General features: G+C 38.4%; 1 protein-coding gene across 1 annotated transcript in view; it reads left to right on the top strand.

The window, feature by feature from the left end:
* Pdk3 (pyruvate dehydrogenase kinase 3) overlaps positions 1 to 14,308 on the top strand; it is a 76,163-nt gene that overhangs the window by 18,651 nt on the left and 43,204 nt on the right. The gene's annotated exons all lie outside the window — the stretch shown is intronic.

Raw genomic sequence — 14,308 nt, 5'->3', positions numbered from 1 at the left:
ACCAAACTTGAGTATTTAAATTTCCTTTAATGTTTACTGGCTCCTGTATTGGACAGCTCAGGTCTGGAACACACTTAGAAGATACTGTGGCTGAAGAGGCTGCTGAGCAAGTATAGCAGAGTCCAGAAAGGGCTCCCACCTCAGCAATGCAGAGGGCAGGAGTAGCAAGTAGAGCTTTCTGGGTGTAAAGAGGAGAATGAACTGGAAGTCTGCAAACAGAAGGGCCAAGCTCTACCTTTACCTTGAGAACATTAGTGGCAGGCAGTTACCTGCCTAAGCAAAGCAAAGGACAAAAGTGGGTTCTTCTCTAAAGACACTCAACAAATTATTATTATTATTATTATTAGTAGTAGTATTAGTATTAGTATTATTATTTTAGTTGTAGTTGGACATAATACCTTTATTTATTTATTTTTATGTGATTCTGAGGATCAAACCCAGGACATTGCACGTGCTAGGTGAGTGCTCTACCGCTGAGCCACAACCCCAGCCCCACAACAGATTATTTAAGAAGAATCAGGAGGCTATTGTGATATTAGGGGCCACTGAAAAAAAACCATATGATCTTATTTGGAGAGTGCACTCCTCCTAAAGCCCTACAGGGCTTCCAGCCAATTTTTAGGCTACTTCACTGCCAAACCTGACTGAACAACTAAGGATCACCAGGCATCCAAGGGAAGCTACTATGAGAAAGAAAGTAAGACAAACAGACAAACATTGACCCCAGAAGAAACAAATTCAGACATTAGAAGAGTGCTTTGAAACATAATTTAAGCAGTAAATCATCTTCTGCAGCTCCTTGTTAACATCTTAGAGAAGACTGCATTTTCCAAATATGGTCATGACAGTGCTTTTTTATAGTGTTACCTTGGCACTCATCTATCAGTGGGGGAGTCTAATTCTCTTTTTCTGGAATTTGGGTGGGCTGCGGCTGTTACACCAATCAGATGCGGCAGGAGTGAGCCAGCTATGTGACTGTTTTTGTGTGTGTGGTATTGGGGATTGAACCCAGGGCCCTGAACAGCTGTATGACTTCCAACGCTGAATCACAAAAGACCACATAGCTTTGCTAATGTAAATTGAGCTGCTATAAACATTGATGTGGCTGCATCACTATAGTATACTGATTTAAAAAACATTTTTTTGTAGTTGTAGATGGACATCATGCCTTTATTTTATTTTTTATGTGGTGCTAAGCATTGAACCCTGTGCCTCACATGTGCTAGGCAAGCACTCTGCCACTGAGCTACAGCCCCAGCCCAGTATTTGGATTTTAAATCCTTTGGGTATATACCTAGGGGTGGGATAACTGGGTCAACAGGGGAGGAAAGAATAGAAAATCATTGGATTAGACAAAGGGGAATGAAGGGAAGGGGGGATGGGATTAGGAAAGAAAGTAGAATGAATCAGACATAATTTTCCTGTGTTCATATATAAATACATGACCAGTGTAACTGCACATCATGTATAACCACAAGAATGAGATCCTAATGAGGATCCATGCATGTATAATATTCAAAATATGCTCTAATATTATGTATATCTAAAAAGAATAACAACAATAGCAGACCACATAGCTTCCACCTTCTTGTCAAATCCATGTAAGAATCCAAATAGTCAAAAACTGCCATCCTGTGAGGAACTCCATAGAGAGGCCACCCAAAATTGCTTGGGTAAGCAATCCTAGTCATCAGGTAATTTGGCACAAGCATCAGACTTGTGAGTGAAGGAGTGACCCTTCCCCTTCCCAGCCTTCCACTTTTACCAGATGAAGTCCAGACAAGCCATCTATTCTGTATCCTGTGTGAATTCCCAACTCATAGCGTCTGTGAGCACAATAAAATAGACACTGGACTGACAAGAAGTAGTGTAATATCTGTATATTATTGAGGCATTAAATTTGGTAGGGAATCAGGTGTATGTGAAATACTCAATCCTTGGTTCTGAAAATTCTGGCTCAATAATTATTAATCGTAACCAAAACATGGTCTGACCTATTAATGGAGGCAGCCCTAAATTTGTCATATCCAAATCTGCTATTAAATCTTCCTTTTTAAAAATTATAATTGACACATAATAATTGTACATATTTATGGGGTCCAGTGTAATTTTGCAGTATTTGTATACATTGTGTAATGTTCAAATCAGAGCAACTAGTGTATACTGATACACCTCACTTGTCACTTCTTTGTGGTAAGAACATCAAAATACCCTCTTTCATCTATTTTGAAATATGTACTGTTGTCCAACCATAAATCACCCTAACATGCAATAGAACAACCAGAACCCATCCCCTCACCTTTTTTTTTTTTTTTTTTTTGATGCTGGATGCTGGGGATCAAATCCAGTGCTACACACATTGCTAGGTAAGCACTGTGCTGCTGAGCTATATCCCCAACCCTATTCCTCTCATCTAACCGCAACTCTGGACCCATCAACCAACCTCTCCCCATCCTACTCTTCTCCCTCCCCAGTCTTTGTTAGCCACTGTTCTGCTCTCTGCTCCTATGAGATCAACTTTTTTAGATTCCACATGAATGAGATCATACAGTATTTGTCTTACTACGCCAGGCTTACTTCACCTAACCTAATGTCTTCCAGGTTCACCCATGTTGTCACAAATGGTAAGATTGCCTTCTTTTTATGGTCAAATAGTGTTCCATTGAATATCCCACATTTTTATTATGCATTCATCCATAATGCTTAAGTTGTTTCAGTTCATGGCTATTGTGAATAATGCTGCAGTAAATATGAGAGTGTAGATGTCTCTTCAACAGACTGATTTTATGTTCTTTGGATATGTACCCAGGATTGGTATTGGTAGATAATGAGGCAGATCTATTTTTAATTTTTGAGGAATCTCTGTACTGTTTTCCAAAATGCTGTGGTCTCTTCTTAAATTCAGGAGTAAGTTTTCCCAAACAAAGGAAAACTCTTTAAGCTTCTCAAATAGTGAAATAACCACTACTGGTAATGAAATAAAACAATCATTTTGAAAGTCTAAATGAAGTGATTCTTTTGCAGGACATTCAAATCATCTGGTAGTTCTCCATTCACACTTTAGAGTGTTCCTTTTGAAGAACAGTTCAATTAATCATTGTTTAGCCCTAGAAAATCCAAGCATTAATTATTTATGATTCTAAAATTCAATATTTTCATAAGATTGAAATCTAATAAATTCAGTTGGAGAAAAGAAATCCAAATAATATTTTCTCAGTTATACATTAACATGGTTAATGAAAAAATACATTGCAAATTCAAACATTTAGTTGACAATTTTAACAAAAAGTTAGCATTATCAGAATGAGCTAGATTGTTCTGTTTGTTTTTGGTGCCTTGCTAGTAAATATTCCATTTATTGCTCTCATTTTTTTACTCATTTGTCCTCTTATTGACACTTGCAAATCAATCCTTGTCAAGTGTGAAAGCTGAAAGATATGAACGAAGGTAGCCTAAGTGGCCCAAACAGAGGAGACTGTACATTTTAGGGGGTATTATTTCTGTTGATGGAAGAAAGCACAAATGATGTCCTCAGTCTTAGGTTTAATTATAAGATATTTATTAGCAAGTGATTTCATTAACTGGAGAAATGATTTTTTTTCTACCTTCTGTAAATTAGTTGAAAAGAGGATTAAAGACTCACTGGAAATACAAGCCACTGTGGAAACAAGACATTAAAAAAAAAAAAACCCTAAGCCTGCAAACTCTTGTCATCAGGTGGCTAGGGAAATGCTGCTGGTTACCTCCTGGTTCTACTCCTAGGTGGGCTCCCTGTGTTAAACTGAAAGTTGTTTGTATTTCTGTCTATTCATCCTGAGACTTGATGAATGTGAAGCTATATGGATCCTTCCTAGACAAGGCAAATCAGACCTTTTGTATGTGTAGTAACTATCTACAAGTTCCTAATGAAAGGGCAAAGTATAGAAACCAAGATTAGGGATGTAGCTCAGTGGTAGAGCAAGTATGCATGAGGCCCTGGGTTTGATCCCAGCACCAAAAATAAACCGAAGCAGAAGAGAATTAAAGGGTCATCAAACAAGAAAGAAAAACTGAATACATCTGAGTGTTATTTTAGTGATTTATTTATATTCACTAAGTCAGAATTTTCCAAATCCCTTCACTTGCTCCCTCTTTGTCATCATCTGAATCAATACTAGGGAAAAAATGAATTGGTAAATTTGAATAAGAGGAAGTATAAAGAGAAATGCAGAATAAAATTCAAAATTAAGGAATATAGAGAAGCCAAGTAAGTGGGGAAAAATGAAGTCAAATAATTGGAAAGAATAATTGGAAACATATTCAGTATACCAAAAGACTTGTTTTAAAAACAGAATCCTTTTGAGAGTACATTCATTTAAAACTCAAAGATTTTTTGGGTAAGTTTATTATAAAAAGGTTATAGGAACTCTTTGATTTAAATTGAGTGTTCAGCATTAATGCCTAGTATAAAATACGTAAATGTATATGAGGAAAGCCACAGAAAGATTATAAAATTCAAGCATTTCAGATTTATTTTTAGGTTCACTAATTAACTAACTAAAAAAGACTTATCCTCCTGTTTAAGCTGATATATAATTAAGGTATCTAAGTACAAAGAATTTGTCCCTAAAGCTAAATTAGAATGTAGGAAGCAAAACTTGGGGGTTTTCAGCTACTCTTTTTTAAGAACACAAACGTCTGAAAGCATTAGCTATTCTGCCAAGAAATCATTGAGAAACTATAGGCAAGACACTATAACAGGGACTGAGGGGTATAGAATCAGATAAAGTTTTTTTTATAGATTTATAAAAGGCTGATAATCAACAGATACTAGAGTAAAAATGCTTCCTGAAGTTGATTCTCTTAGACCATGCCTAATGGTTGAGTTTTTCATACAGTACATAGTTGACCACTGTAAGCATCAAGGATTTTTATTTTAAAATAGTGAATGGTAGGGACACTGGGCATACTTCCATCTTTTTTAATTATAAAGAAGCATCAAATGAGCCCAGGGGACTGTGCTAATCCAGGATAAGGTCATGCTCTCAGGGCTGACCAAGTATCAGACTATATGATTTTGTATCCCATGGCCTCAGACCATTCTGCTTCCACATCATCTGGCATCTTTAGTGATTGCTATTTAATGGACCCCCCCTCTTCTAAGCTTTAAGAATGTGTCGATATCCAATGTTAAGCACATTTTAACCCTCACCATATCTCCATGAAGAAGGTGCTACTCCTATCTTATGGATGGTTGTAGTGAGATTTAGAAGTGTAAAGAAACTTGTCTGTTTGTGAAGCTTGTGAGTGCTTAAGATTCAAACTCAAGTCTTACTGTAAGTGATGAGCAACAGAATCAGATATCAAAGGTGATCAGATATGGAGGGCAGGGGAGTTTTGCTAAAATGACTTGATTCTTGCTAACACTGGCCTAAGCAAGTCAAGCTAGAGCCCAAGGTTAGTGCCTAGTCAGAGGAGCCTGACTCAAGTTTGGTCAAAGGAGAGAATCTTTGTCATCCCCTACTGAGGACATTTCTTTTCTTTGCTTTCCCTGCCCCTCCCCCAGTACTGGGTATTGAACCCCAAGGCACTGTACCACTGAGCTACAACTCCAACACTTTTCTACTTTTAAAATTTTTTACAGGTTCTTACTAAGTTTTCCCAGGCTGGCCTCAACCTTATAATCCTCCTGCCTCAGCCTCCTAAGTAGCTAGGATTTCAGGCATGCACCACTGTGCAGAACATTTCTTTTTTGCTTTTTTGGGGGGTGCTTTAAAAAAAAAAGTCTGTTACCTAGGATGCAAAGTTATTCTGGCATGTGAAAATCTAGATTTATATTTTAACTTAGACAGTAAGTCTTTTATGAGATTTTCTGTGACAAATATTAGCATTATTTGTTTGTTTGTTTAATTATTTTGGTACTGGGGATTGAACCCATGGATACTTTACCACTGAACTGCATCCCCAGCCCTTTTTATTTTTTATCTCGAGACAGAGTCTCACTAAGTTGCAGAGGCTCTCCCTAAATTGCTGAGGCTGGCCTCAAACTTGTGATTTTCCTGCCTCAGCCTCTGGAGTAAGTAGGATTACAGACAAACTCCACTGCACCTGGCAATAGCAGCATTTTTAATGCATTTAAAATCAAGATTATATAGAACTTTTGAGGGATAATATATATTATTTGAAGCAAAACATCCAGGATCATATAGAAAATAATGTTGGATGTTCACTTCTGGAGTCTTACACCTCTTTTCCCCTTATTTGGAAGTGGGTTTTAGAGATTAAAATACCTATTATAGTCTAAGTAAAAGAATCATTCATTTAAAAGAGACACTATTGAAGGCCTTCAGTGCCACAGTCTGGCTGGGCACAATCAGGAGCCACTTGTCAAAAGAAACTAACTTTATTTTTAGAACCACACACGCCAAACAAAACAGCTTCTCAGGAAAAACCCTCAGAGCCCAACTGCCACCACCGGCTTTCCACAAGCCTTTCCCCAAAAACCACAAGCCTCTTCACCTCCCACAATCCTCCTGCTCTTGAGGCCGATTGGCTGGGTCACGTGGGCGGAGCCAAAAAAGTCCCCCAATGAGCAGCTCCGTGGTCTGAAAGGGCAGGGAAACAGCCCAATGAGCATCACCGCAGAGGAGCCAATCAGCTAGATGTTGCTAGGGCCGCTGTGAGCCAATCATCAGCTGGCAGTTGAAAGGGCGGGGAAGCAGCTCAATGAGCATCACCGCAGAGGAGCCAATCAGCTAGATGTTGCTGGGCCGCTGTGAGCCAATCATCAGCTGGCAGTCTGAAAGTTTGCTGGGGCCCCTTCTGCTGTGGCTCTCAACATCTCCCCCTCACTGTTTAAACAACAAGTATGTGGCTTAGGGACCCTGCCTGCCTTAGGTTGTCCAATAGTACATATGGTCCTTACCCATTATTGGATGAGCTGACCTCAAGGCGTCAGCCTCCTGTCTTAGGTTGGTAGCATTGCAATTGGATCTTACCCGTCACTGACTACTGGTCCAGTATACAGCCACACCTGTGGAGAGGTCTTTGTACCAGCGGGGGGGTGAGGTTCTTTGCCTCACCTCTGTTGGCCCCCAAATTTTAGCTGAACGATCATGACAAGCAGAAGGGAGGAAGATACACCAAGCCAATTGATGGCTCCTTTTGGAAAATTGTACCACTGATGACACCATCAGCAAAAATACCCCAACACTACCACAAGTCGCTGCACCAACAGATAGTTCACAATGCATACAGGTGAGTTCACAATGCATACAAGTGATACATAGTCCAGGCAAGTTCTGGCAGCAGTTCAGTGATGGCTATTGCAGAAGCTGTAGATTGGTTTTATCTTTGTCTTCACCAGCACTGGGATGAAGATAGGAATTCTGGCAATAATGGCTAAAGAAAAAATTATGTAACATTCCAGAAGGCACTAAAAGAAAATAATTTTCTTAACAATTTACATTGTCTTGAACAGAATTATTAAATATAATGAAAAGGAAAGATGAAAGTAAACAAACAGATCTGTTAACCTCCTTTTTTATTCACATATTAAAACAATCCTCAACAGTTGTTTACCCAATTTAAATTAAACCATTTAAATCACGTGAAAAAAAATATTTGGATCCATTTTTTCATGAGCGCTCATCATATATGATATATGGACACACGTACATTCAAACATATAACACAAAACACAAGTGTGCACACATAATATAATACATACAACACATAACATAATAGTAAAGGCCTTATAACTTTTTACAGGTGAAATCTCCATTGCAATGTTTAAAAACTCTATAGTCAAAAAATAGAACTGATCAGCAAAACATTAACCTAGGTCTGTATGAGCTCAAAAAACAAAATAGAACTTCATGATATGGGAAAGGGCAATAATAAAATAGATATTGAAAAAAGCATCCTGGTTCTGTTGCAGATGTAAGAATAGCCAAACTGGAGTTTTGGATATCAGCTGTTTATGGATTTGAGCCAAATCATCTTCTTTTTGGTCTGTAGAAATCGCTTTAGTTAATCTCTCTGGAATCCAAATCGGCTGCTGTTCTCCCTGTGGAAACACACAAACAGACCCCCGACTCCAGACAATTACTGGGTCAGGACCTTTCCATTGTCCTGTTAGAATATCCTTCCAAAGTACCTTGGGCTTATGTACATTTTTTGGACACATATGCCTTTCTGCAGCACTAAGCCCTGATGAATCCAAATTTAAAAAGTTTAGAGTAAAAAGGGTTATTTTAAGTTTATCTTTGGGGAATATATACCCCTTTCCAATTCGTCTTTTTGCTTTAATAAGTACATTTTAATAGTTTGATGAGCTCTTTCAACTATGCCTTGTCCCTGTGGATTGTATGGGATTCCAATTATATGAGTAATGCCAAATGTTGAGCAAAATTGTTTAAAAGAGGTAGAAGTATAACCAGGGGCATTATCTGTTTTTAACTGTTTTGGAACGCCCACAGTGGCAAAATTTTGTAAGCAATGAGCTATAACATCTTTAGTTTTTTCTCCGGCATGAAGGGAGCCCATCAGAAATCCAGAAGAAGTATCAACTGTAACATGCAAATATTTTAATTTTCCAAATTCTGGCAAGTGTGTGACGTCCATCTGCCAAATATGGTTAGGTATCAGTCCTCTAGGATTGACTCCAAGATTAACTTGTGGTAAAAAGGTCACACAATTTTGACATTGTTTTATTATTTGTCTAGCTTGTTCCTTAGTTATTTTAAAATGCTTTTGTAAAGTATTAGCATTGACATGGAACTTTTAATGAAAATTTATAGCTTCTTCTAGTGTAGAGAAAATATGTATGTCATGTGTAGTTTTATCTGCTAAATCATTGCCCAAACTAAGGGCTCCAAGCAATCCTGTATGTGCCCTGATATGTCCTACAAAGAATGGATCTTTTCTGTCCCAGATTAGACTTTGTATAGTGGAAAGCAAAGAGAAAACAGTAGAGGAAGGGGAAATCCTACCAGCATCTTCAAGGGATACTATAGCATTAACTATATATATACTGACTATGGGAAAATAAATTAAATACAGAATTTTTAAACATCACAAAAGCTTGTAATACTGCATTAAGGTCTACCTTTTGAGCTGATTGTTTGGGTACTAAAAATGTAAAAGTTTGATCAGGTGTAACTATTGCTGCTGTACCATTATTTGACCCATCAGTGAATATATTTGGAGCATTCATGATAGGTGTTTTTCTTGTCGTTTTTGGAAAAATTACAGGATGCGATGACCAAAAAGACAATAAAGGATTAGATGGTAAGTGGTTATCAAATGAAACATTAGATTTGCACATGATTATTGCCCAAGTATTTAACTCATTAGCTAATTCATCAATTTGATTCATAGTATGTGGAGTAATAATTTTATTGGGAGAAATTCCAAACACTCCCTTTGCTGCTTTTATTCCTTTGAGTATTAATTGTCCTACAGCCTCAGGATACCTAGTAAGAATAGTGTTAGGAGAATAAGATAAATGTATCCATAATAATGGACCTTCTTGCCAAAATACTCCTGTAGGAATATTTTTTATTGGTAGTACAATAAATAATAAAGGCAAACATATCAATTCTATCCAAATGCATATTTTCCATATATGTTTCAATGATTTTTAATGCCTTTCTTGCTTCAGGCGTTAACATTCGGGGTGAATTTGGATCTGATGGACCTTTTAGGATATCAAATAAAGGTCCCAACTCTCCTGTTGATATACCTAGATAAGGCCTTATCTAATTTATGTCTCCTAATAACTTTTGAAAGTCGTTAAGTGATTGAGTTGATCTATTCATATTTGAATTTTTGGTGGATGGACCATGGTTGAAGATAATAGAACTCCTAAATAATTAATTGGAAAATTTAATTGTACTTTATCTATTGCTATCTCTAGATTATAATTTTTTAATAAGTTTGTAAGTGTGGCATAACATTCTAGCAATGTGTTTTTATCTTTGTGTGCTAATACTACATCATCCATATAGTGAAATATTTGTAGTTCAGGATTTTGATTTCTAAGTGGCTGGATTACTTTGTTAACAGAAATTTGACACATAGTTGGGCTGTTAGCCATCCCTTGAGGGAGTACTTTCCACTCATATCTCTGATCAGGACCTTCATGATTCAGTACAGGGATAGTAAATGCAAAACGTGGACTATCCTCAGGATGAATTGGAATTGAAAAAAAAAAATCTTTAATATCTATAACTAAAACATACCAAGTTTTTGGCAAAGCAGACAATTGAGGAATCCCTGATTGAGCAGGTCCCATAATAACCATCTCATTATTAATGGCTCTTAAATCTTGCAATAATCTCCATTTACCAGATTTCTTTTTGATGACAAAAATGGGAGTATTATGGGAGATACAGAAGGTTGTATATGTCCTTCCGCTAATTGTTGTTTGACCAGGTCATGGGCTGCTTGTATCTTTTCTTTAGTCAGGGGCCACTGAGGAACCCATACTGGTCTTTCTGATTTCCTAGTAATTTTTATTGTCTCAGTGGCCCTTTCTGAAAATCCAACACATGTCTGTCTGTTCCTTGATCTATTTGTATTGGTGCTGCTATACCTTGTTCTTGTTTTTCTAATCTTTTTCCTTTCCTAAAACCTTGTCTAGTCATAATAGTGGGTGCATTTTGGTTGATGTTATTTGTTAATGTCAAACCTAATTGATCTAGGACATCTCGTCCCCATAAATTTATGGGCAGATGATGCAATGCATATGGCTGTATAATTCCTTCACATCCTTCAGGATCCTTCCAATCTAATACCATTGCAGTTCTATGGGGATTAGTCGCCACTCCTAGGCCTCGAAGCGTTTGAGTGGCTTGTTGTAATGGCCAATGTTTTGGCCATTCTTGACGAGAGATGATGCTAAGGTCTGCACCTGTATCCAGTAGCCCATTAAATTCATGTCCTTGAATATTTAGTTTTAGCATGGGGCAAGAATCTAAATTTAAAGAAAGCATAGCCCAATCTGCTGGTGTCATGTTCAAGTTGTTGATGGATTCGACCAAGCTTACAGTGAAGGGTGCTTGAGGACCATAGGTTGTTACAGCCTCTTTTAGCTGCTTCACTGTTTTCAAATTTAAAGCATGGTGAATTCGCTGCCCTCCTGCCTCAAATACAGGGCATGTTAATATTTGAGATCCTGTCTCAGGATCCCAACTGTCAACTGCGGGGGTTGGGAGCCTCCCAGCATATGGAGGTGGCGCTGTTGGTTGGACACTTTTGCCCTCTGGTGATAGAAAGGTGTTAGAAGCAGTCTCCTGTAGAGGTGGTGCTGTTGGTTGGACCCTTACACCCTCTGGTGATAGAAAGGTGTTAGTAGCAGTCTCCTGTTGTAACTTTTCCCCTGATGGCTTTTTCTGCTCTAAAATTTCTTCCTCTGTCTGACTAGTTCGAGAGACCTTCTCTTTTACTTGAATCTTTTCCTCTGTCTGACTAGTTCGAGAGACCTTCTCTTTTACTTGAATCTTTTCTTCTGTCTGACTAACTTGAGAGACCTTCTCTTTTACTTGAATCAATATGTCTTCTCCTTCCTCTACCATTGTCTGAACTGAAGGCTTTGGACTAAGCAAACAAGATACAAACATCCACAATGGCAATGTGCCAACTGGCAGAGTCCCTGGGCTTTTCTTTTCTATTCTTTTTAAATCTTCACCATGATGGTTCCATTGTGATATATCTAACAACTCCTCCTTAAAAAGCCATGGGCTACATTTTTGTATTGTATCAACGTATGCCCTGACTGCTCTTGATTTTACTGGGATGCCTCCTTCCTCTAACAATTTACTTAACACTCTTTCGGTTTGTTTTTTACTAATTTCTGATCCCATATTTCTACTATAATACAACCCAACAAGATAACACCAAACAAAACCGAGACAGAATGAAATAAAAATGGAACAACAAAAAACCATTATAGCCTTTCTATCCTCCTGAAATGTCCATCCGTCCTTTCTCCCTATCTGTTCCTCAGACGCAAATAGTTTTTCTTCAGATGTGAGCGGTTTTTCTTCCGTCTCACTCATCTCCAGGGACTGAAATGTCCATCTGTCCTCTCTCCCTATCTGTTCCTCAGATGCAAATAGTTTGTTTTTCCTCAGATGTGAGCGGTTTTTCTTCCATCTCACCCATCTCCAGGGACAGGCAACTTAAAACAAAAGTGAAGCAAAACAAAAGAAGAATCTTAAAATGGCTACCCATCCTCTCGCCCTGCCCTCAGGGGTGAGCAGTTTACCTTATCACTTACCCTCAGTCGTTCCCCGTGCGGCCTACCAAATGCCACAGTCTGGCTGGGCACAATCAGGAGCCACTTGTCAAAAGAAACTAACTTTATTTTTAGAACCACACATGCCAAACAAAACAGCTCCTCAGGAAAAGCCCTCAGAGCCCAACTGCCACCACCGGCTTCCCACAAGCCTCTCCCACAAAACCATAAGCCTCTTCACCTCCCACAATCCTCCTGCTCTTGGGGCCAATTGGCTGGGTCGCATGGGCGGACCAAAAAAGTCCCCCAATGAGCAGCTCCGTGGTCTGAAAGGGCAGGGAAACAGCCCAATGAGCATCACCGCAGAGGAGCCAATCAGCTAGATGTTGCTGGGGCCGCTGTGAGCCAATCATCAGCTGGCAGTCTGAAAGTTTGCTGGGGCCCCTTCGGCTGTGGCTCTCAACACTTCAGTATACTCAGAATGAAGGAAATGAGGGATGGATTATTTAAGACTGTAGTCATTCATTCTGACTTTTTTGAAAATGAAGAAGGGGTCTGGGTCTGGGGTCAGGAGGAAAGATTCTGGAGATGACTTTCAAGAGTGGGTTCTTTTGGGCTGGGATTGTGGCTCAGTGGTAGAGCACTTGCCTGGCAGGTATAAAGCACTGGATTGATTGTTAGCACCACATAAAAATAAAGTATTATGTCCATCTACAACTAAAAAAAATTTTTTCTTAAAGTGGATTCTTCTACTTCAAGTAGAATATAACTGGAAGAAAATTTGGTTTCTGAATCTCTCATTTGCTGCCTTTATCATGTAGGGATGAATAAGGAGAATTTGAAGATGAAAATTGTTCAATAGGCTCTGCTTCCCTCTGATGTTGTTCATTTCAGAACAGCTTCCAGGGAATATGGAGCATGTGGGGGCCTAGCTAGTGTGAGGGAGATTGGATGGACCCATAAAGTATCATGGAAAGCAGGAGAAGCCCCAGGGTTTATTGGTCACATGCTCCATCTCAGGCTCCACTCATGGTATAACATTTAGTTTTTAGGAAGTTTGATCCCTGTATTACAAATTAAGGCAGATGAAATTCAGAGGAATGATGAAGAAGCAGTTTAGCAAAGGTTTCCCAACACCAGGATGGAGGAGTTGGAACTAGAGGATATTTTTATCCCCCAAACTTTTGTCCTTTCTATCATGCCCTCTGTCCTACAGCCATCATTGAGTTTATACCAGGTTTATAGGCAAGGCTAGTTCTAGAACTACTCTAACCACATGCAGCAGGTGAGAGTGACTGGGGCACCTTTTCTTTCCTTGTGCCCTATTTTTGTTAGTGTTTTGCATAACCAGTTTAAAGTAACCTGTAGAAGACTCCTTAATTTATTATTTTATATTTTAACTGATACATGAAAACATTAAACCATACATATTAATGGGGCACCATGTGATGTTTCAGTGCATGTATACATTGTGTAAATCAGGGTAAACACATCTATCTCCTCAAACATCATTTTTTTTAACTTTTTAGTTGTAGTTGGATACCATAGCTATATTTTTTTAATACCTTTATTTTGTTTATTTATTTTTATGTGGGTGCTGAGTATTGAACTCAGGGCTTCGAACGTGCTAGGCCAGCGCTCTCCTGCTGAGCCACAACCTCAGCCTTTATGGTGAAACTTTAAAAATCCTTTCTTTTGGGGGCTGGGGTATAGCTTAGTGGTAGAGTGCTTATCTAGCATGCGTGAGGCACAGGGTTTGTTTCTCAGCACCACATAAAAATAAATAAATAAAATGAAGGTGTCATGTTCATTAAAAAAATAAATAAAATTTCTTTTAACTTTTTGAAATGTAGAATTTATCATTATCTGTAGTCACCCTGCTTTGCAATAGCACACCAGAATGTCTAACTGTAACTTACAATCCATTGATCAACTTTTCCATTCCTCCCTCTATGTGACTCTCCTCAGCCTCTGATAACCATCATTTTACTCTCAACTTCTATGAGATTAATTTTTTTAGACTCCACATATGAATGAGATCATATAGTATTTGTCTTTCTGTGCCTGACTTAATTCATTAACCTCTTT

This window comes from Urocitellus parryii, chromosome X (genome assembly GCF_045843805.1).
Source record: "Urocitellus parryii isolate mUroPar1 chromosome X, mUroPar1.hap1, whole genome shotgun sequence".
Lineage (NCBI taxonomy): Eukaryota > Metazoa > Chordata > Mammalia > Rodentia > Sciuridae > Urocitellus > Urocitellus parryii.
This window is presented reverse-complemented; position numbering and strand designations above follow the sequence as displayed.